The sequence below is a fragment of the Setaria viridis genome, chromosome 2 (genome assembly GCF_005286985.2).
Source record: "Setaria viridis chromosome 2, Setaria_viridis_v4.0, whole genome shotgun sequence".
NCBI classification, from domain to species: Eukaryota; Viridiplantae; Streptophyta; class Magnoliopsida; order Poales; family Poaceae; genus Setaria; species Setaria viridis.
The window spans coordinates 16,910,303-16,934,438 of NC_048264.2; the positions used below are offsets into that span (position 1 = coordinate 16,910,303).

The 24,136-nt window shown below is 44.5% G+C and overlaps 1 pseudogene; it reads right to left on the reverse strand.

Annotated features, from left to right (window-relative positions):
* LOC140221842 (uncharacterized) overlaps positions 1 to 24,136 on the reverse strand; it is a 75,921-nt pseudogene that overhangs the window by 46,090 nt on the left and 5,695 nt on the right.

Genomic DNA, 24,136 nt, shown 5'->3' on the forward strand with positions numbered 1-24,136 from the left:
CCTTTTGGTTGGTTCTATGATTGCTTAGAATAGGTTGCAAACTTAGACCGGATAATGAACTTAGAACCAGAGCTAAAACTTGAAAGTAGGGTTACATCTAGCGCTTTTGGCAAACAAACCCCTCAGCCAAAAAGCCTTGCATGTCTAGAAGAGGTAGTTTAGCGCGCTCCCTGTCGGTTAAGTCTTGTTGAGCTTAGTAGCTCAGCCTTGTTGTGGCTTTTCTTTTTCAGGTGAAGCCGCTGCTCCCGAGTCTTCTTCTGTTGTCACTTGGCCGCCTCAACTTCCTCCGGGTTGGACGGTTGAGTGGGATCCCTCCTCGGACGGTGAGGAGAGGGATCACTGACGTCCTGGCTGGCCTCACCAGGGATGTCCGACCCCGACGAAGTAGCTTCCGCTTGCTGTTTTACCTTCTGTTGTTTTTCTTTTGAACCTTGTAAACTCTGATGTGTTTTATGGCCAAACTAAATGGGTAATTTGTTAACTCGGTGGACTTGTTGTATTCTCTGGAACTGCTCACCTTCGTGTGGGTTTTGCTAATTGGTCTTGTTTAAGTGGTTAAATCGGATGAAATCCGACGGCACTTCGTGTTTACTCGGTTTAGGCATGAGCGTCGCGTATCATGCGGCTAAATCATGTTTAAACCAAGTAGTTCAGAAGTGGATCCACCAGACAAGGTCTCCATCTCCACCACATCCTAGTGGTTGGAGCGACGACGACGACAACAACACCTCTTCATGATCACCTTCGCCGGGACTAAGAGCACCATTTAAGAAGTCGCGATTACCGCCTCCTAAGCTAAGATAGCGTAAGAAGAAAATAAAGGAGCCTGAGGTGTCTCCTGAGGAATGTTGGGAAGCAATGACTCATGAGGAACGCTGGACCAAAACCTAAGTGCAAGCTAGTGAGAGGTTGAGGAAATAGAGGGAATTAAGAAAAGCAAGGGAGATGGAGCCATCGCCAGTGGATCGAAGAGAATTACATAAATTCATCAAGGCACAAGAACAAGTTAAGAAGAGTCAACCACTACTATCGAACTATGAACAGCCGTTAGTCAAGGTTGATGAGAAGAAAAAAAGAAAAAAGTCGAGCTGCCAGCTGCACCGCCAAGTGAACCGAAATGGACCTTTGATCTAGGCAAGCCTATGGTTAGCCCTGATTCGCTAAAGAAGCTATAAATGAAGATGTACGAATTCCATCAATGGTACATGAAGTTGTCTACAGATGAGAGGGAGATGTTGGGCCTTAAGATAAAACCGATAAATTTTCATGGCGAAGGTGAGACAGTCCTGTGACTACATTTCAAGGATATATACAAAGTGTACCATCATGGTGCCCTAGATGTCTCTCTGATGAGCGCCTAGACTCTGTAAGTGTCCATTTATATCTACATTTGAATTTTGGCTCATATCATTTTTTTTGCATGCGTCGCCGTACTAATTAACTTCATCTTCCATTTTATATATAAGATGCTAATTCGGACGTGCCGACATGAAGCGTACCTCCATGTTGGCTTCATGGATCCATCCCTAGTAAACCAAGCCTAGATACGAGATTTTCCAGAAAAAACGTTGCTGGCAGTATACAATTCCCTAGATAGACAAAAATTAAAGGATCACATACTACTTCCATACAACTTCAAGTAAGTGTGTGTATACCGTCTATTTTCGTTCTCTTTTTCTTTACCTGATTAATGTTAGTTACCTCGAACATTTACATACGCAGCTCCCACTAGATCCTCATTATTATTGGCAGCTCCCACTGGATCCTCATTATTATTGACATTGATCAAAGTGATGTCACTGTCTTCAATTCGTTGAGGAGAGATCCGAAGGAGTACCAAGACGTGAAAGATACGCTAGACATGTAATAATTCTGAACCTCTATCTCTATACAAAATTTTGTTTCGTAAATTTTCACCTAACACTATATTATTCATTATTTTAATCCGCAGAGCATTGAGAGAATTCATCAGGGCAGACAGATCAGGTCAATTCAAAGAAAAACTTACATGGAGAACAGACTTCTAGATACGTATGAAGTCTACAGATTTTGTACATTCTATAGCATGAATATTTAATAACTTAATTATTTTTCCCCACTAAAGTGCATAGGAACCTGGGAATGATAATCTATGTGGCTACTATCTGTGAGCACATGCACAATTTATTGGGACCCAAGACCATCAAGGCCACGGAGCACGAATTTAAAGTATGTAAAATAAAATTATTAATAGTACTTTATTTTCTATAATTGTTAGTGTAAAATTCACATATATGTATCCAAATTGCAGATGTGGAATATTCAATGGGACTCTTGAAGAAGGAAAGAGTAGCGGTAATATGTGAAGGTCTCATTGGATTCCTGGTGGACAAGGTGATAAATCCACAAGGAGACTTTCATTACGATGGACAAAAATTAGACGCTTCGAGCACCTCGACAGGAAGATCATCGTAGATATATATATAGTTTGATTTAGTTTGTATATATATGTAATACATACGCTAATTAGATTTGTATATAGTACACTAAGAATTTTATAGTATTTGAATAAATACTTGTTTGATTCATTTAAATACTAGTTTAATTTGATTGATAATTTCATTATAAAAAAACTCTCAACTACTAAAGGTTAACTAAAAGGGTACGTGATGCATGAAATAATAGGCGCCACGCAGTAGTTTGATTCGTTTAAATACTAGTTTGATTGATTTCATTATAGAAAAAACTTCTCAACTACTAAAGGTTAGCTAAAGGGGTACCTGATATGCACGAAATTATAGGCACCATGCAGGCGCGTGAATGTCGCTGTATGCACGCACTTTAGTCCCGATTTGTTTTACAAATTGTGACTAAAGAGGCGACCTTTAGTCCCGGTTTGTAACACCAACAGGGACTGAAAGGGTCTGTCCAGCGCTTGGCGTGGCAGCTCTGTTAGTCCCGGTTGGTTTTACAAACCGGGACTAAAAGGGGATCTTACCAACTGGTACTAATACCGAGTTCTCTAGTAGTGTCTCTATGTCTAATTTTTTTTTCCGCCCTTGCTGCTAGACATGTTTTTGACCTGTGAGCTCGGACATTCAGGGCATTTCTTTATAGTGTTGACAAACAGACATCAACATGAAGCAGCCAGTTCTGCATTCTTCCAGGCATGTTTTTTTTGACGTTTCATTCCTTCTCGGTCGCCTTGTGATCCGGAAGATTGATGGTTATGTATTTTTCTCAGATGGAACTACTGCATAAATGTTGGGTCTCTGTCTCATCTGTGCTTCCCCATGTCCAACTTGCGAGCTGTTTTCCGCAAGACCAGTTAAATACTGCTTGGCGACGGGGACATGATTATTGTTGATGTGCCACCACGAAAAATCTTGCTGCCAGTTCTGCATTACTCATTAAGACTTCCACAACCTCTGTGTGTGCAACGGGGAGTATTTTCTATGCATGCTTTTTGACTTTTGGTTTGTAGTCGTTTTCTATCTGTAGAAGTTTCTATTGTACCCATCCGGAACTAATTCATATCGGCCACTGGGCCTCTGTGTATCAGCTACTCATTCTCCTCGTGACAGGGACTAGTGATTGGTGAGGCCGGCAGCGGTGCATTATTTTTCCTTTGCATGGTTTTTGACGTTTGGTTTCTCGTTGTTTTTTAGATGGATGTTTATATTGCCCTCGGTAGCAACTAAAATGTTGGTCCTCTCTCCGCCATTTCTAATTCTCCAGGCATGTGACGACGATAATTCTGAATAACAACGCATGCATCTTTGACTTCATCTGATAGCCACGGCTAAGGATCGGCGTCGTCAGAATGGAATGAACATAGGCCCATCTAAACTCGTTTTCTTTGCAACGCCACATCCACAAGAAAATTTCCAACCATAACTCAGAAGAAACAAAACCGAGATGCTATCAATTGCCGCTCGTAAGTCCAAACATGTGCTTGAGGCCTGTCAATTGCCGATTGGCCGTACATTCTGAGGATCTTTCGTTCACATATTCCAATGCACACTCTACTCATCAAGAACAGAAATAGAAGGATGTGACCGGCGTATATTGTTGGAAATATCAACTAAGTGTGAACACAAGCTTAATGTGAATGTGACTTAGGCTATATTTAATAGCCCACAATTGTTTACCTTATCTTAATCGGAGATAAGGTTCCTCCTAGAAGACACTAGGTGTCACTAGTAGAGAACTCGCCTTCAATCCCGGTTGATAGGGAGCAAATCTCCCGAAAAACTATCCGGGATAAAACAATCGAGATAAAAGGGAAGGTCTTTTATCCCGGGCCACTCAACCGGGACTAAAGACCCCCTTTAACCCGGTTGGGAATACCAACCGGGATAAAAGAGTTTTCCAAAAAAAATCAAAAAGCACGCGTGGGCGGAGGCCCGCCTCGGCTCCCGCGCCGCCACCTCCGTGCACCGCCGTCGAGCCCCCATCCCGCCGCCGCCGAGCCACCGCATCCGACCACCACCTGCACCACGCGCCGGTGTGCCTGCTCCGGCCTCGCTCGCCCGCGCTGGTACGCCTGCTCCGGCCCCGCCGCCTCCTCCTCCGCCGCATCCACCCGCCGCTCCTCGGCCGCCGCCACCGCCTGCAAAAACTCACCACAACAACACTGACACTGCACTGAGCTCGCCGCCGCCGCACCTCTTACTGCTGCTCCTCGCGCGCCGCTGCCGCCTGCAACAAAAAACTGCGAGAACTCACTACCACAACTACACTAACTTGGCCCCCGAGCTCGCCACCGGCCGGCCACCTCTTACTGCGCTGCCCTGCACTTCACCCCACTGCTGCTCCTCAATGGCAGTGAGGGGTGAGCATAGGGGGCGGTGGCGCCAGCCGGTAGGGAGGGGAGGGGCCCGCGGTGGCACCGGGAGGGAGGGGAAGGGGGGGCGGCGGCGCCGGAAGGAAGGGGAGGGGTGGCGGCGGCGCAGGGAGGGAGGGGTAGGGGGCGGTGGCGGCGTGGGGTGGGAGGGGAGGGAGCGGCGGCACCGGGAGTGAGGGGAGGGGTGGCGGCAGCGTGGGGAGGGAGGAGGAGGGGGCAGCGATGTCGGGAAGGAGGGGAGAGGGCAGCGGCGCCGGCTGGTAGGAAGGCCAAGGAGGGGCAGCGGCGCTAGGGAGTCCTACCGGCCAGTACACACGCCTTAGATAAGAAAGGAAGAGATAAGAAGCCTGGAGGGGAATAGGAGGGGAATAACGCGCTAAGGAAGGAAGAGAGAGGGTAATTGGAGGGGCGTACGGAAAACAAGGGTAGGGACTCTTTATCCCGGTTGGAAACACCAACCGGGAGAAAAGGGGGGGCCCTTTAGTCCCAGTTGGTGTTTCCAACTGGGGTAAAAGGTCCCTCCAGACCACTAGTCTTTACAACCAGGATTAAAGGGGTTCTTTAGTCCTAGTTGGTGAGCCCCTCACCAGTAGGGGGTGGTTTAATCCCGGTTGGTGAATCTTTTATCCCGAGCCAACTTTAAACCGAGATAAAATGGGGTGGATGGAAGGTGAGTTCTCTATTAGTGTGTTGTCCCCCCAATGTGTAGTGCTATAAAAGGGAATGGGCCCCATAGGACAAAGGCATCAATTCATGCTCTACTTCCTTTCCCTAACCAAGCCCAATCAAGTCTAGCACTACAACATTGGGAAAGAGCACCTACCAGCCCTAGAAAGAAGAACAGAGATGGGGAGCTCAAGTGGAGAAGGTATGTGCCTCATCCGATCTTATTTCTATGGTTTAATCTTGGTCTAGTTGATCCTAGCAATCAACAATATTATTTTCATGATCAAAAGTTTCTATATAAGAAAAATGATCATGTTTCTAAGTTCAATTTCATGTTCTTGCTCTAGTACATATACTGTGGTAGCCTATCATTATGAATTCCATGTTGAAGTTCATGTTGTCCATAGTTATGTTCAAAGTTCTCGTCATCCATAGCCTCTGTTTAGTTCAAGATCACAAAGATTCATGCTCTGATCATGAAATTCGTCCAGAAATGAGTTGAAGACCTAGGGTTTCCTCGGATTAAACATTGAAATGGAAGGGGAATTAAGAAATTAAGCTAAACCCTAAGTTTTGGTATTAAGAAATTAAGCGAAACCCTAGGTTTTCTCCCAAATCTGAAACCCTAGCTACAGAGCCATCCCAATATCCCCAAATTTTGATGAACTCTAAGCTAAAGAAAGGGTGGTGGACATACTTTAAAGGGCGTGGTGGTTGTCATTGACCACAGCGCTGCCGTGGCTGCCACCTCAGTAGCGAGCGAGCGCTCAGTGGACTTGGTCCCCTAGGAGCTTCACCATCCCTGCTGCCCAACGCGACGCTAGCCCTCCTCGTGTGCATGTAACATCTAGGAGGTTGCTACCGGCCGGAACTGAGGCTCATTGGCGATTTGTATGAAGATGTATGCATGGCTCCACTAGAAGCCTTTATTGTGGAAGAAAAAGAACATTTGGGATGTCGACTAAAGAAATTAATTTATGGATTAAAGCAAGCAAGCGTCAAGACAGTGGTATCTTAAGTTTGACAAAATTATAAGACAATTTGGTCTTTAAGAAAACAAAAGGGATAACTGCATTTATGCTAAGTTCACAGGGAGTAAATTTGCTACTCGAGACAAAGAGATTTCTCACCTCCAGATTTGAAATGAAAGATCTCAGTGAAGCCGCTTATGTTCTGGGTATAGAAATTTACAGAAATAGATCCAAAGGGATCTTGGGGTTATCTCAGAAGGCATACATTGAAAAGGTACTACCTCTGTATCAAATTTTTGTCACTGTTGATTTTTGGTCATGACGTTTAACCATTCTTTTTATTTAAAAAATTATGTAAGTATCATTTTATTTTATTTGTGGCTTACTTTACTATCATAGGTATTTTAAGTATGACTTATCTTTTTGTACATTTGCAATAAACTTTTGAATAAGACGAATGGACAAATGTTGCAAGACAAAGTCAATAGTGATAAATATTTTGATACGGAGGGAGTACTAAAGAATTACAATATGCATAAGTGTTTAGCCTCACCTGCTCCTATTGTTAAGGGTGATAAGTTTAATAAATTCCAATGTCCAAAGAATGAATATGTAGCTGCGCAGATGATGTCAATTCCACATGCTTCAGCTACCGGGAGCATAATGTATGCACAAATGTGCACTCACCCTGATTTGGCATTTGTAACCGGGATGCTTGGTAAATATCAGTCAAATCCAGGACCAGAACACTGGAAACTAGCTAAAAAGACATTTCGCTATTTGCATGGCACTAATAATCTCATACTTAAATATAGAAAGTCTGATAATCTGGAAGGCATAGGTTATTCAGATGCTGATTTTGCGCGATGTATTGATACTAAGAAATCCACATCAGATTACATCTTCAGACTTGCAGGAGGAGCTATGTCATGGAAAAGCTCCAAACAAAGTATTACTGCATCGTCGACAATGCAGGCTGAGTATGTGGCATGTTATGAGGCTACCGGGCAGGCAGTATGGGTGAAGATTTTTATCCCTGGACTGAGAGTGGTTGACAGCATATCTAAACCACTCACATTATACTGCGATAATAAATTAGCAGTAATCAATTCAAGTAACAACAAGTCAATGAGTGGTGCCAAGCACATTGACATCAAGTACCATGTTGTGAAAGAAAGGATACATGGTCAAACAATAAGTATTAAGTACATAAGTACTAAGATGATGCTAGTAGATCCACTCACTAAAGGCTTACCACCCATTATATTTAAAGAGCATGCTGCCGGCATGGGTTTGGTAGAAAAGCCCTTGATCCTGGAATAGTTGGGACAATTATAAAACCATCTCCCCATAAGCTTAAGAGGACTCATTTTGGGATTAGATGGGAATCATAGTCACTTAGTTCAATACTACTTAATTGACTATTGTAGTCTAGTGTCATGGTGTACTATTTGACCAATAGTGAGTCTGTAAGTTTCTATAAGCCTAATATAATGATCTTATGGAGCTCCTAAGTTAAACAAGTTAATTTTGAAATAAAGTGGTGTCCTATAGTCACTGTTTTATATGGTATCTTGTATTGACCGTTGTAATCTTTTGTCTTGGTATGCTATTTTTATTGAAAAGCGGACTTGTAAATTTAACCTTAGGATCAAGGGGGGTAATGTTGGAAATATAAACCAAGGTGAACAGAAGGCTACTGTTAATGTAATCTAGGCTAAATTTAATAGCCCACAATTGTTGATCTTATCTTGATTGGAGATAAGGTTGCTCCTAGAAGCCACTAGGTGTTGCCCCCCTAATGTGTAGTGCTATAAAAGCGAATGGTCCCCATGGGACAAAGACACCAATTCATGCTTTACTTCCTTTCCCTAACCAAAGCCCACTTAGATCTATCTCAACAACATTGGGAAGGGGTGTAACATCCCTAGCTTTAGTAAGCTTTTAAGAGGCTAATTAAAGTGTTTAAGAGTACATTTTTCACTTAGGTTTTAAACTTGCCAATTGATTGAAATACAAATGCACTCAACTTATGAAATGTCACCAAAAAGGGGAAAATTAAGTCAAACCAAGTCAAAAAAAAGCTAAGTGTGAAAAACACCCAAACTAGGATGTAAATGTAGAAAACATCTAAAAAATCCAAAAGACAAATTTAAATTAAGTTTGCAAACCCTTAAATGGCTAAAAATGCCCAAAAAGCACTAATCAGGGGCAGTTGGTAATTTCAAGATTTCATATAACAACGTAACTTTTTGCAATATAAAACTTGTAGAGCTTTTCAAAACAACCAACTTTTCTTATTTTAGTTTCCCCTGGTTTCGAGTGGAAGAGGTCCAAAAATTGGGTTAAAGTGCAGTGATTTTCAAACTTAATTCAAAATCCAACTAACTCTTTTGAACCAGCATTTTTCCAAACTTTTCAATCTTTTATCTCCTGAACTAGCAGAGTTTGGAGTATGAGGCCTTTGTAGGATTTTTAGTTGGAGCTTAGGAAAACAACTTTTGTTTTTGGGTTTTGCCAAGTTTGGATTCAAAAGTTTGAGAAAAACTCACCCAAAGATAGCCCCACGCCAGCCCTACGCGCACGCCACACGCGCCAGTGCGCAGTCACCACGCACGGTGTGCTCACTAGCGCCACGCCGCGCTGGCTCGTTCGTGCAGGCATGGACACCAATGATGGCCGTTGATGGGATGCATCAGCCCAGCCCCTCGCCCAACCACTCGCCAGCGCCATCCTATCCTCTGCATCGCATCCCGCCTGACCAATCGCTGCGACGAGCCCACGCGCGCCTCTGCCGCTCACCATGCACGTCGTCACCACACCAGTGCTCACCGCCTGCCAATGTTGTTGCTGACACGACCAGATGGCGCACCACCTCTGCCACTTCACGCACGGGTCTAAGGGAGGGAATCCTGCACTGATCTCCCTCTGCCACTCGTCGTTGAGCTCCTGCGCTCGCCGCACACCATCGCCACCCTATCCATGCTGTTAACCTCTGCACGCCAGTAGCCGGCCACACCGATGCTCCCCAACCCCAGCCAAGCCTCTCCGAGCACCCCTAGCACCCCCTCCGCACCCCGGCCAACTATAAAATCTGTTACTCCCCCTCACCGGCGCACGCGTGCAACACCACCTCCGCCAGAGCCCGGCACCACCACCTGACCATGGAGCTTGCCCTTTCAAGCCTCCCTGCCACCTCCTGAGCTCACCCGTGCACCACCCATGTGCCACCACAGCTCCTAGAGCCATCCCTCTGTAAAAATTTCAGAGCCAAACTCTTAGTGGAACTTGGGTTAAAAATAGTTATATGAAACCAGCCTTAGGGTGTTGTTTTATTTTTAATGATTTTTGTGGAAATCATATGAGTCTTAAAGTTTTACAATAGCTCATTCATGATGCTAAGGAGACTCTGTAAAAGTTTCAATACCATATCACACTTGATGTAACCAGAATAAATTTTTGAAGTTTTGGCTAGATAAATGGAATAAGAATGAATATTAAATGAAGGGTAGAATGGGAAAATGAACATCTAAGTTGTTAAGAAATTCAAAAATAGGGTAACTTTCCAAATGAATAGTGAGCAACCCTCAACTAACCTGACCTGTGAAATCTAAGTTGCTAAAACCTTATATGTGTAAACAATAACCATCAAAGTCAACCCCAGGTTTTAAATCACAACACACCTTACTTCATGAAGAAATGAAAGTTTGGAATCTTGTCTAGGTGAATGTGGTCTAAATGCAATTTACACCTGTGTTGTAACTCATGAAATGCATCTTTCTCGTGAAATCGTGAAACTTGAATATTGTATATGCATCTCGTGTAGAAGCAAACCTTACAGACAGGATGTACAAACTGCTACCGACTGCTGAGGAAGGACATGTCGAGCTGCACCACGTCGAGGCTGAGCAAGAGCCTAGCCAAGCGTCCAACGAGCTCCCTACTAACTTAGAGCAGGAAGGCAAGCCCTAGAGCATAACCCTGAATTTAAAGTTCATACAATATCTATGCTACTTATGTTTGTGCATTTAAGTTCATAGGAGTTGATTGAAAACTTAGTTGCATGATCTCAGGTACCTATGTTTGAAGACTAGTATGATAGGTCGAGTAGCTGCAATGCTAAATAGGACTCGATAAAAGTTGAGTGATTTCGAGTTATAGGAGTTGCTTCCTTACTTATATTACAACCATAAAGATGACGGGCGGGGCCAGGCTATTGGTCTGAATCGGTGGATTGCCCCGTCTGTCTAGTGATAAATGTGCTAAGGTCGAAATGTGTTGGCGTTCGTGGTCAAGTGTTTGAAAGTACTAATCTCATACCTAGTATGGGATAGGGAAGCCTAGTACCTGATCGAACCAGGACATGGGCATACCTCCCTACTCTCTTTGGAACGTAGTTCAACTGGTGCATCATGTGGGTACAAGTGTTGGGATACGAGGTAGGCTACACTAGCGCAAAACAAAATTTCTACCGCGTATAACCAGGAAGAACTGCCGTATAAGGATCACGGGATTACCACTCGACGCACTACTGGTGCGGAAGATGTAGATATGCGTCGATGCAGTGAAGACGATCACGTAGTCGTACGTAGTCGATCAACGTAGTCGTACGTAGTCGATCACGTCCAGCAGCTCCTCAGCAGCTCGTCCACGTGCACAGCAAGATCGCCTCCGGTACCGCGGCTCGTCGGCGGCTCGTTGGTGGCTCGTCCAAGTGCTGCAGGCGCAACACCTCCAAGGTATCCACACGTGCAGGGAGGAAGCGTCGCAAGCCGGATTGCTAGATCCGCGAGTTGCAACAGGGCGAGGGCGTGGGAGGCGCGGCAAGTGTGTTTCGCCAAAAAGGTGTAAACCCTAGGGCGCCCCCACCCCTCTATTTATAGAGGTTCCTGATGGGCCTCTGGATCCGAGGCCCATTAGTACTCCTAAACCTAATCCAACTCGGATCAGATCCGAATTGGGCTTCCAGCCCCTTAAGTGTGTGACCCTATGGGTTCGGATACGTATAGACATGGCCCGAGTACTCCTACTCGGCCCAATAGTCGGTAGCGGCCTCTAGCAAGACGTGCCAACTCCTATACGCATACGAAGATCATATCAGACGAACCATCACAACATAATATACATGCTATTCCCTTTGCCTCACGATATTTGGTCTAGCTTCAAGCCGACCGCTCTTTCTCGATCCTGTGATTCGGAATCCCTTTGTAGGTTAACTCTTGACCGTACGTAGCATGGCCATGCATTTTCGGATCCGATCACTCGAGGGGCCCAGAGATATCACTCTCAATCAGAGAGGGGCAAATCCCTTCTTGATTGACCATGTCTCATAGCATGCTTCTTGACAAACCCGAAAACTACCTTTATAACTACCCTGTTACGGCGTAGCGTTTGATAGCCCCTAAGTAGGTCGATCCACATCTAGAATACATGCGACAATCTCAGGTCTAAGGACAAAGCGTATATGTTGTTGTTTAAAGAGAGAACTACTTCTCGTGTTGGGTCAGTCCTAACACATGTCTCCACATGTGTCCACATTATTAGTTCAACATCTCCATGTCCATGACTTGGGAAACATAGTCATCAACTAATACATGTGCTAGTCTAATATTCATGTGTGTCCTCACATGAACTCCGACTAGGGATAACTTTAGAATAACCATACAAGTAAAGAGTTTCACATACAATTCACATAATTGCAAATCAATTCAAGTAGCCTTTAATGGATATTCAATGAACACAATATACAAATCATGGATACAAATGGAATATCATCATCTCTATGATTGCCTCTAGGTCATACCTCCAACAGTCTCCCACTTGCACTAGAGTCAATCTAGAAGGTACCTAATACCCATAGCTCTTACATGCGCATCATGCTTAGCCTGCGGGAGTGGTTTTGTCAACGGATCAGAAATGTTCAGATCCGTGTGTATTTTGCATATCTTGATCTCACCCCGGTTAACGAAGTCTCGAATGAGATGAAATCGCCGCATTACGTGTTTGTTCTTCTGGTGGTTCCTTGGCTCCTTTGCTTGCGCAATTGCCCCATTATTATCACAGTAGAGATTCAATGGGCTAGACGCATTCGGGAACACACCAAGCTCAATTAGGAAATTCCTTATCCAAACACCTTCCTTCGCGGCTTCCGAAGCCGCGATGTACTCGGCTTCTGTCGTAGAATCGGCCACCGTCTCCTGCTTGGAACTCTTCCAACTAACAGCACCACCATTTAGCGTGAACACAAATCCTGATTGTGACTTTGAATCATCTCTGTCGGTTTGGAAACTAGCATCGGTGTAACCTGTTACAACGAGCTCCTCCTGACCTCCATAGACGAGGAACATATCTTTAGTCCTTCTCAAGTACTTAAGAATGTTTTTCACCGCTGTCCAGTGACTCTCACCTGGATCAGATTGGTGTCTGCTTGCCATACTTAGCGCATATGAAACATCTGGGCGAGTACTTATCATTGCATACATGATAGATCCAATAGCCGAGGCATATGGCACTCTACTCATGCGATCCCGCTCATCAGCAGTCGAAGGACACTGAGTCCTGCTGAGATGTATGCCATGTGACATAGGCAAGAACCCTTTCTTTGCCTCTTCCATGCTGAACCTCTTCAACACTTTGTCAATATAAGTATCTTGGCTCAAACCTATAAGCCTTCTCGATCTATCTCTATAGATCTTAATGCCCAGAATATATGCCGCTTCCCCTAAGTCCTTCATCGAAAAACTATTTTTCAGTGAAGTCTTTACGGACTCAAGCATAGGAATGTTATTTCCAATCAGTAATATGTCATCCACATATAAGATTAGAAATACTACAGAGCTCCCACTAACCTTCTTGTAAACACAAGACTCTTCTTCGTTCTTGGTGAAGTCAAACCCTTTGACCACTTCATCAAAACGAATGTTCCAACTCCTAGATGCTTGCTTCAATCCATAAATGGATCTCTGAAGCTTGCATACCTTTCCAGCATTTTTCGGATCGACAAAACCCTCGGGCTGTATCATATACACGTCCTCAGCTAGGTTTCCATTCAGGAAAGCTGTCTTGACATCCATCTGCCATATCTCATAATCGAAATATGCAGCTATAGCTAGAATAATCCGAATGGACTTAAGCATCACTACGGGCGAGAAGGTCTCGTCGTAGTCAACTCCTTGAACTTGTCGAAAACCTTTTGCGACAAGTCGTGCTTTATAGATGTGAACATTTCCATCCATGTCCTTTTTCTTCTTATAGATCCACTTGCACTCTATGGCTTTAACACCATCAGGCGGGTCAACCAAGTTCCAAACTTGATTGTCTCCCATGGACTCTATTTCGGATTGCATGGCACTCTGCCATTTTTCGGAGTCTGGGTCCATCATTGCTTCTACATATGTCGCAGGCTCATCATTGTCCAACAATAATATTTCCCGCATTTCGCGGAGCTTTGCAGACCTTCGTGGTTGTGATGGTGCTTCTCTTGCCATGGGTATCTCAACTTGTTCTGCTACGTTAGCATCACTCATTGAGTCTTGCCCGATCGGCTCATCTTGAACTTCTTCAAGATGCACTGTCTTTCCACTCTTTTCTCCTTTGAGAAACTCTTTCTCTAGGAAAACCCCGTTCCGAGCGACAAACACTTTGCCTTCTGATCGGTTGTAGAAATAATACCCCAAAGTTTCCTTTGGATATCCCACGAAAATGCACTTATCCGACTTGGGTGTGATCTTGTCCGACTGAAGTCGCTTGACAAACACTTCACATCCCTAAATCTTTAAAAAAGACAAACTAGGAACCTTTCCAGTCCACATCTCATATGGTGTCTTAACTATGGATTTAGATGGTACCCTATTAAGTGTGAAAGCTGCTGTTTCTAGAGCGTATCCCCAAAATGACAACGGTAGGTCCGACTGGCTCATCATTGATCGAACCATGTCTAACAAAGTTCGATTACGTCGCTCAGACACACCGTTTCTCTGAGGTGTTCCAGGCGGCGTAAGTTGTGGAACAATTCCGCAGCTCTTTAGATGATTGCTAAACTCGTGGCTCAAATACTCGCCTCCACGATCAGATCGTAAGGCCTTAATTTTCTTGCCACGCTGATTTTCAACTTCATTCTGAAATTCCTTGAACTTTTCAAAGGTTTCAGACTTGTGCCTCATCAAGTAGACATAGCCATATCTACTAAAATCATCAGTGAAAGTTATGAAGTATTGGAATCCTCCTCTAGCCGTCGTGCTCATTGGTCCGCATACATCACTATGTACGAGTTCCAACAAGTCTACTGCTCTCTCAGGAAATCCTGTGAAAGGCGTCTTGGTCATCTTGCCTAGCAAGCAAGCCTCGCATGTCTCGTATGATTCAAAATCAAACGAAGTTAGAAGTCCATCAGAATGGAGCTTCTTCATGCGCTTTTCACTTATATGACCCAAACGACAATGCCACAAGTAGGTAGGACTCAAATCATTAGGCCGAGGCCTTTTAGCACTTACATTACAGACAGGTGAACCATCAAGATTTAAAACAAACAATCCATTCACAATGGGTGCAAAAGCCATAAACATATTATTCTTAGAGATCACACAACCATTGTTTTCACTCGCAAATGAATAACCATCCTTCATCAAACATGAAGGAGATAAAATGTTTCGACTTAAACTAGGAACAAAATAACAATTATTCAACTCCATAATAAATCCTGACGGGAGGTGGAGTTGCATCGTCCCGACGGTCAAAGCAACAACTCTTGCATTATTGCCCACGCGGAAATCAACTTCTCCTCTTTCCACGCTTCTACTTCTTATCATTCCCTGCATCGAATTGCAAATATGAGCAACCGATCCGGTATCAAATATCCAAGAATTAATAACTGTATCAGCGAGAAATATGTTGTCTATAACATTAACAACAAGCGTACCTGAGGTAGAAGTACTCTTACTTCCGCCATTCTTCAAGGAAGCTAGGTACTGCTTGCAGTTTCTCTTCCAGTGACCAAGTTCATGACAGTAAAAGCACTCTTTGTCTGGAGCAGGTCCAGGTCCAGCTTTAACCTTGGGCGGTGGGTTTGGCTTGGACGTTCCAGCCTTGCCCTTCTTCTTCCAAGAATTGCCCTTCTTCTTAAAGCTGGGCTTGTTCTGTATCGCCATCACATGGCTGGTACTAGTGCTTTTCTTTATGTCAGCCTCTGCTGTTTTAAGCATGCCACACAGCTCATTCAGACCCTTCTCCGTCCCATGCATATGGTAGTTCGAGATGAAGTTCCCATAGCTAGGCGGAAGAGATGAAAGAATGAAATCAGTGGCCAACTCTTGGCCCAGTGGGAAGCCTAGCTTCTCCAACCGTTGAGTGTAACCAACCATCTTGATTACGTGTGGTCCTACTGCTGCGCCTTCTGCTAGCTTGCTCTCAACAAAGGCCTTAGACACATTGAACCTTTCAGTCCTGGCCTGTGTTTGGAACATGTCTCTAAGCGCCACGATCATATCGTGCACCTCATGGTTTGTTTCGAACTGCATCTGTAGCTCGGGTTCCATGCAAGCAAGCATAAGGCAGCTTACTTCGAGGTTAGCATCACATGCTTTCTTGTAAGCATTCTTAGCAGCAGCGGGTGCATCATCAGCAGGTTCTTCTGGTAGTGGGTTGTCTAGAACATCTTCCTTTTTCTCAGCCCTGAGAACAATTCTCAGGTTGCGGATCCAATCCGAGTAATTTGTTCCATTCAACTTGTCCTTCTCAAGGACCGAACGCAAAGCAAACGGTGTAGTGCTGCTAGGTGCCATTTAATCTACAACAAAGTAATGCAAAATACACTAAGACAAACGTATCCATGATAGAGCAAATTACACTAAACTATTTTAACAGAATCTACTCCCACTAAAATCAATATCCCTCTATTGAAACTTAGTGATTCAGGATCCACAACTAACAAGTCTACTAGTGAGCTTTAGCATCACCGCTAGCAAACGAGGTAGATCGGTAAGCAACTTTTGCTAATCATATCACATATGACTCCTGTTGTTGGGTGACATCTCCATGTCTCGGCGCCCAACCCTTATGCCCCATGGTCCTTAACCGTTAAGATAACTTTGTTAAGCAAACCAACCCTTATGCGTGTAAGTGTCCGACACAAACCCGTCTAGTCAAGGAAAACTAGTGGCACCCTAATTTCATAGACCCACCACTAATTGTACAAGACATGGGACGGTGCAAGTTTTAGTTGGGAGGGCATACTAACTTAAACTTTGTGAGGGATCGTTCTACTTCTAGCATCACAGCATGCAGAAAGTAAAACATAAACAGAATAGCATTCACATAGTTGTGACACAGTATGGCCCGTTTTCATATGGTGATCTCCATCTCCATAGAACCTGTTCACCATGGTGATCTCCATCTCCATGTTCCATGTGCGCCATCCTCCTGGTGATGAGTCCTCCAAGAACTAGAGCATGCTATTACGCCTAATAGCTAGTAAAGAATCTAGTAATGAAGATTACATAGTTGCTTGGATCATCACAGATTGGTACGCAGACCATTAAATACAATAAAGTGACAACACATATGGCTCCTGCCGTGTTGCCGTACGCGTGACACGCAGGTCACGAATGAGTTACACACATGCATCACATACACAAGGGGGCCATACTGATCACAAGATACATACATACATCCTGTAAAAGAGAGTTAGGCGTCCTAACGTTCCAAACTTCGGAGGCCCGAAACTCCATCTTCCAAGCCGAATTTGGCAAATCTAATTTCGCCGAAAACGGCAAAGCGGTTGAAATTCACGTGTAACTTTTTCTGTAGATCAATTTTCGTATAGAAATCGCCCCGATCCGAGATCGTACCGAAAAGTTACGGCTGATTTACCGAAGCATACGCATATGGCAAAAAATCCCGACCCCGGCAGTAGATCCCATCTACTATTGCACATCTAATGCGCCTGGCGTATGACCCTGGATCTCGATTCGACCAATCATATTGATCTTCGCTCACTGCAACTGGATTTACGTGTATCAGTTAACTCCGATGGCGGAAACCGACCGGTAGGAGTATGTCGTTACACTACCATTGCAGCAAGGGCACGAAATCAGGACATAGATCAAACAGAGAACTCGCATATCTCCATATGCACACATCCCGAATCCAAAACTAAGCAGCTACGGCTCTTGATACCATTGTTGGGATACGAGGTAGGCTACACTAGCGCAAAACAAAATTTCTACCGCGTATAACCAGGAAGAACTGCCGTATAAGGATCACGGGATTACCACTCGACGCACTACTGGTGCGGAAGATGTAGATATGCGTCGATGCAGTGAAGATGATCACGTAGTCGTACGTAGTCGATCAACGTAGTCGTACGTAGTCGATCACGTCCAGCAGCTCCTCAGCAGCTCGTCCACGTGCACAGCAAGATCGCCTCCGGTACCGCGGCTCGTCGTCGGCTCGTCGTGGCTCGTCGGCGGCTCGTCGGTGGCTCGTCCAAGTGCTGCAGGCGCAACACCTCCAAGGTATCCACACGTGCAGGGAGGAAGCGTCGCAAGCCGGATTGCTAGATCCGCGAGTTGCAACAGGGCGAGGGCGTGGGAGGCGCGGCAAGTGTGTTTCGCCAAAAAGGTGTAAACCCTAGGGCGCCCCCACCCCTCTATTTATAGAGGTTCCTGATGGGCCTCTGGATCCGAGGCCCATTAGTACTCCTAAACCTAATCCAACTCGGATCAGATCCGAATTGGGCTTCCAGCCCCTTAAGTGTGTGACCCTATGGGTTCGGATACGTATAGACATGGCCCGAGTACTCCTACTCGGCCCAATAGTCGGTAGCGGCCTCTAGCAAGACGTGCCAACTCCTATACGCATACGAAGATCATATCAGACGAACCATCACAACATAATATACATGCTATTCCCTTTGCCTCACGATATTTGGTCTAGCTTCAAGCCGACCGCTCTTTCTCGATCCTGTGATTCGGAATCCCTTTGTAGGTTAACTCTTGACCGTACGTAGCATGGCCATGCATTTTCGGATCCGATCACTCGAGGGGCCCAGAGATATCACTCTCAATCAGAGAGGGGCAAATCCCTTCTTGATTGACCATGTCTCATAGCATGCTTCTTGACAAACCCGAAAACTACCTTTATAACTACCCTGTTACGGCGTAGCGTTTGATAGCCCCTAAGTAGGTCGATCCACATCTAGAATACATGCGACAATCTCAGGTCTAAGGACAAAGCGTATATGTTGTTTAAAGAGAGAACTACTTCTCGTGTTGGGTCAGTCCTAACACATGTCTCCACATGTGTCCACATTATTAGTTCAACATCTCCATGTCCATGACTTGTGAAACATAGTCATCAACTAATACATGTGCTAGTCTAATATTCATGTGTGTCCTCACATGAACTCCGACTAGGGACAACTTTAGAATAACCATACAAGTAAAGAGTTTCACATACAATTCACATAATTGCAAATCAATTCAAGTAGCCTTTAATGGATATTCAATGAACACAATATACAAATCATGGATACAAATGGAATATCATCATCTCTATGATTGCCTCTAGAGCATACCTCCAACAACAAGTGCAGTCATGGTATGATGACGTTCTGGGACCATGGGGCATTGTATCCAAGGGAAGTGGGCCTGACCACATGCTTGGGAATTGATGGGGACAGCTGGCAAGTGAAGCAAACCCGACATGGTACGCAGATGTCGTGGGGTTAGGTTCACCTTACAAGGTTTTTAAAACTGGTTTCGAATCATCTACCTCTCACAGTTTGTGACTGCTTGATCATTGTGCTGCACTGAGTAAGAAGTGGAACAGAGAATGATTGTCTTAATGATGATGCTTGGAGTAAAATGTCTTGAACAACATGCTTGCTTAGAACAGGTGCTTACCTAGAATGAATAATCAACTAGAACCTGATGTTAAAATTTGAAAGTAAGGATCTATTTTAGTTGCTTTTGGCAAAAACACCCCTTAGCCAAAAAGCCTTGCATGTCTAGAAGTTGGTGGACTAGCTACCACCTAACAATTAAGTCTTGCTGAGTATTAGTATACTCTGCCTTGCTTGTGGCTTCTTTTTCAGGTAATGTGGTAGATGTCGATGTATGTGCTGCTAGTTTGACTTGGCCGACCCAGCTCCCTCCAGGTTGGACGGTCGAGTGGGACCCGTCCTCGGTCTGCGAGGATCGTGGTAATTGATGACATGGTCAGCTTCACCATGAAATCTCTACTCCAACGTCTAGTTGCCATTCTTTTTCTGCTACTCAAACTCTCAACAATTTACTTATGCACTTTTGAACTATTGTGGTGTAATAATTAAATTGAGACCTATGTTTTCATCTTCTGGAATGTTGTAATATCTGGACTCGCCTTTGTGTGAGCATGCTTTTCGTTTTGATCCAAAACAAGTGGTTTATCAGGTATAACCCAACAGACTACCAGGTTTACTTGATTAAAGTGTCGGTTCGCATGTGAGGCGAAGTTGAGTACACTTTAGTTAGGTTAATTTGGGTGGTTTTGCCACAAGGAGCTCCTACCAGCTCTAAAAAGAAGAACAGAGATAGGAAGATGAAGTGAAGAAGATATGTGCCTTATCCCATCTTATTTTTGTCGTTTAATCTTGGTCTTGTTGATCCTAGCAACCTAACATATATATGGCAGCCACAAGCAATGTCTGAATAACAAAATTGTAGTCAAAGTCAAGCAAGCAGTTAGAACCTAAAAAAACATTCAAGACACCCCATATTTTCCCACTGGTGGAACATATGCTACCAAACATCTTTGGAAGGGGCTAGGGCTGCCAAACTGCCAAGGCATTTCAACAAGTAGCATGTTAAGAAAACTGTCTATGAAAATTGTTGAAGATTAGGTTGCATGCATATTAAATATTGGCAGTTCATTTATATTTTAAAACACGCCTCGTATGGATGCTCCCACAGGCCTCATATGTACAAATAGGAGTCAGTCGCTATTATTTTATTTAATCACACTAGCTAGGATTTAAACTTAAGACCTGCCTTTTTATCGAATCTTTGAATGATAGACATTGTGATTAGTCCATTTCATTACTATCTACAATATTATATTGAGTTGCATGCACCGATCAGCTCAACACAAAAGTTTATGCTTAAAAGGTGGGTCATTCATTTATACTTCAACAAAATGAACTGATTACAACATGTGGCGCACATCATGAAAGGTCGCATGTATAAAAAGGATTATAGCATGCAGTCATGATTGTTGGTGAATGGTCTCTGTCCGAACTAACTTTGTCCATGAATTATTTATTCTTATTGCGTTCTCACTTTATCATCAAATACAAGGAATCTAAGTATTCAAAATATTTATCCTCAAATATAAGGTATTTTTGGCCTATGCTTGTTGCCAATGCCTACCGACCAATGGTCAATACACATGGTTCAAAAATAAGATAATGGACGTGCATCGAGGAGTGTACATAAGGGTTGGAAATATAGCCTCCTCCTGTAAACACTATAATCAAAGTTTGCATGGAGTCAATCATTGTTGATGGGTGATCCACCGATAAGTTGATCGTAAGGCAGATGCGTCTTCTTCAAGGATCAGCAAGGGGCGGATGCAGTGCTGTCGATCAGCAAGGGGCGGATGCAGTGCTGTCCTAGTAGGTGTGTGTATGGAAGAGCACGAAGAGGTCACAGAGGCTTGTGCAGTGAGTCTGCACAGTCACAAGGGATGCTTCAGTGTGAAAAGTGCATAGCGCCGGATCATCCTATGATGGGTTTTGTTAGGATACAAGGTAGGCTACACTAGCGCAAATCAAAATTTTCTACCGCGTAAACCAGGAAAAAACTGCCGTATAAGAATCACGGGATTACCACTCGACGCACTGATGCGGAAGATGTAGATTCGCATCGATGCAACGAAGTCGATCAGCGTAGTCGTACATAGTCAATCACGTCAACGTCCAGCAGCTCCTCAGCAGCTCGTCCACGTGCAGCAAGATCGCCCTCGTGCCGCGGCTCGTCATCAGCTCGTCGTGGCTCGTCGGCAGCTCGTCGTGGCTCGTCGGCGGCTCGTCGGTGGCTCGTCCAAGTGCTACAGGTGCAACACCTCCAAGGTATCCACACGTGCAGGGAGGAAGCGTCGCAAGCCGGACTACTAGGTCCACGAGTTGCAACAGGCGAGGGCGTGGGAGGCGCGGCAGATGTGTTTCGCCAAAAAGGTGAGTAAACCCTAGGCCAGCCCCACCCCTCTATTTGTAGCGGTTCCTAATGGGTCTCTGGGTCCGAGGCCCATTAGTACCTCCAAACCTAATCCAACCAGATCACATCCGAATTGGGCTTCCAGCCCCTTAAGTGTGTGACCCTATGGGTTCGGATACGAATAGACATGGCCCGAGTACTCTTACTCCGCCCAATAGTCGGTAGCGGCCTCTAGCAAGACGTGCCAACTCCTATACGCACACGAAGATCATATCAGACGAACCATCACAACATTATATACATGCTATTCTCTTTGCCTCATGATATTTGGTCTAGCTTCAAGCCGACCGCTCTTTCTCGATCCTATGATTCGGAATCCCTTTGTAGGTTAACTCTTAACCGTACGTAGCATGGCCATGCATTTTTGGATCTGATCACTCGAGGGGCCCAGAGATATCACTCTCAATCAGAGAGGGGCAAATCCCATCTTGATTGACCATGTCTCATAGCATGCTTCTTGACAAACCCGAAAGCTACCTTTATAACTACCCTATTACGGCGTAGCGTTTGATAGCCCCTAAGTAAGTCGATCCACATCTGGAGTACATGCGACAATCTCAGGTCTAAGGACAAAGCGTATATATTGTGTAAAGAGAGAACTACTTCTCGTGTTGGGTCAGTCCTAGTACATGTCTCCACATGGGCCCACATTATTAGTTCAACATCTCCATGTCCATGACTTGTGAAACATAGTCATCAACTAATACATGTGCTAGTCTAATATTCATGTGTGTCCTCACATGAACTCCGACTAGGGACAACTTTAGAATAACCATACAAATAAAGAGTTTCACATACAATTCATATAATTGCAAATCAATTCAAGTAGCCTTTAATGGATATTCAAGGAACACAATATAAATCATGGATACAAATGAAATATCATCATCTCTATGATTGCCTTTAGGGCATACCTCCAACAGGTTTTGGCTGCTGTCTGTCTCGTAGGTGTTGTGATCAACGATCGGTCTGGCAAGAATAGGGAAATGCACCGGCCAACCTATGCACAAGTTTGGCTGCTCTCTTTCTTGAGTTGCTTTGTTCACCAGTTTATCCAGTGTGCACCGTAGGGGCCACTTATGAGTTGGTAATGTTGGCTCGGCTCGTGATCGGCTCAGTTTTGGCTCTGGATGTTTTTATTTATACACCAAATAGTCTGGTGTGCACAGTGGAACATCATCCTTGGATGGGTCGGTGATGTGTAAGTGACCGTTGTAAAGTGGATTTTTAAGGTGCACAATATAGTCTGATGATCACAATGTTGACACAATGGATCAGTCAGTGATGGCGTTTTCAGTGCATGTGAAGACAAGGCTAGTTCTTTTCCTTGGCTTATAAATACACCTTGGGCTAGCTCATTTCAATTCTCTGGGTACTTGCGGAAGTTGATAGGTTTATTTGGAGGTCAAGGGAAAGTTAAGCGTTAGGAGTGATTTAAGAGTCTCTTAATTCAAGATTAAGGGCATCATTAGTGTTTGGAGAGTAGCAAATGTGTTGTACATATATCTATGAACCCACCAGAAGGGTTGGACAGCCCCAAATATGAGGCTGGACACGAAGACACATCTGACATGAAGACTATGGCGCAGGACGACGTAGTCTACATGGAAAGACAGGAGTTAGTCGAGGATTAGGAAAGTACTCATTGTAATAAGAGTAGGACTTCTCTAGTCATATCTGACTAGTATTCTTGTAAACAACCGACCAGTAACCCTGCCCCCGTGCATATAAGGCGAGGCAGGGACACCCTCTAAAGCAATCAAATACAACCAACACACGGGACGTAGGGTATTACACTATTCAGTGGCCCCAACCTATCTAAATCATGTGTCTATGTTTACCTTTGAGTTCCTGATCTCGACGAGCCCCACCAACCAAAACACTACCTCGGGCAGCCCCCTCGGTAGGTTGTTGGGTCTAAACACCGACAGCTGGTGCGCCGGGTAGGGTACCTCACCGAGAATCTACTGGCAAACTCAATGGCACAAGTCGTCATCAAGGCAATCGTCACATTTGAAGAAGGCACAATGTTCATCTTTGGCTCCTGGGTTTGTGTCATAGATGGCTCCGAAAGCTTTCGCCACCATATTGTGCTGGCCTCGGAGAAGAAGCAATCAACCATGAAGCTCTAGCGCAAAGCTCTGGAGGATCTCGTCGAGAATTTTGGCGAATTTGAAATTTCTAACCTAGTCAGAGGTTGGGGGGACGAGTCCGAGTACAACTTTACTTCTTCTTCCAGTCGGATTGACTTGCACAAGCCGGCATAGTAGCCATCGTGCGAGTCGAACTACTCCCTAAGTCGATTCCCGTTCGGACTCCGCAACGCGGCCGTTGTCTACCAGACGGCCTTGTCCAGATCGCAATCTGATACAAATGGATCGAGGACCTCGATTACTACTCAGATCCATACGAGGAGACTCCTTTGT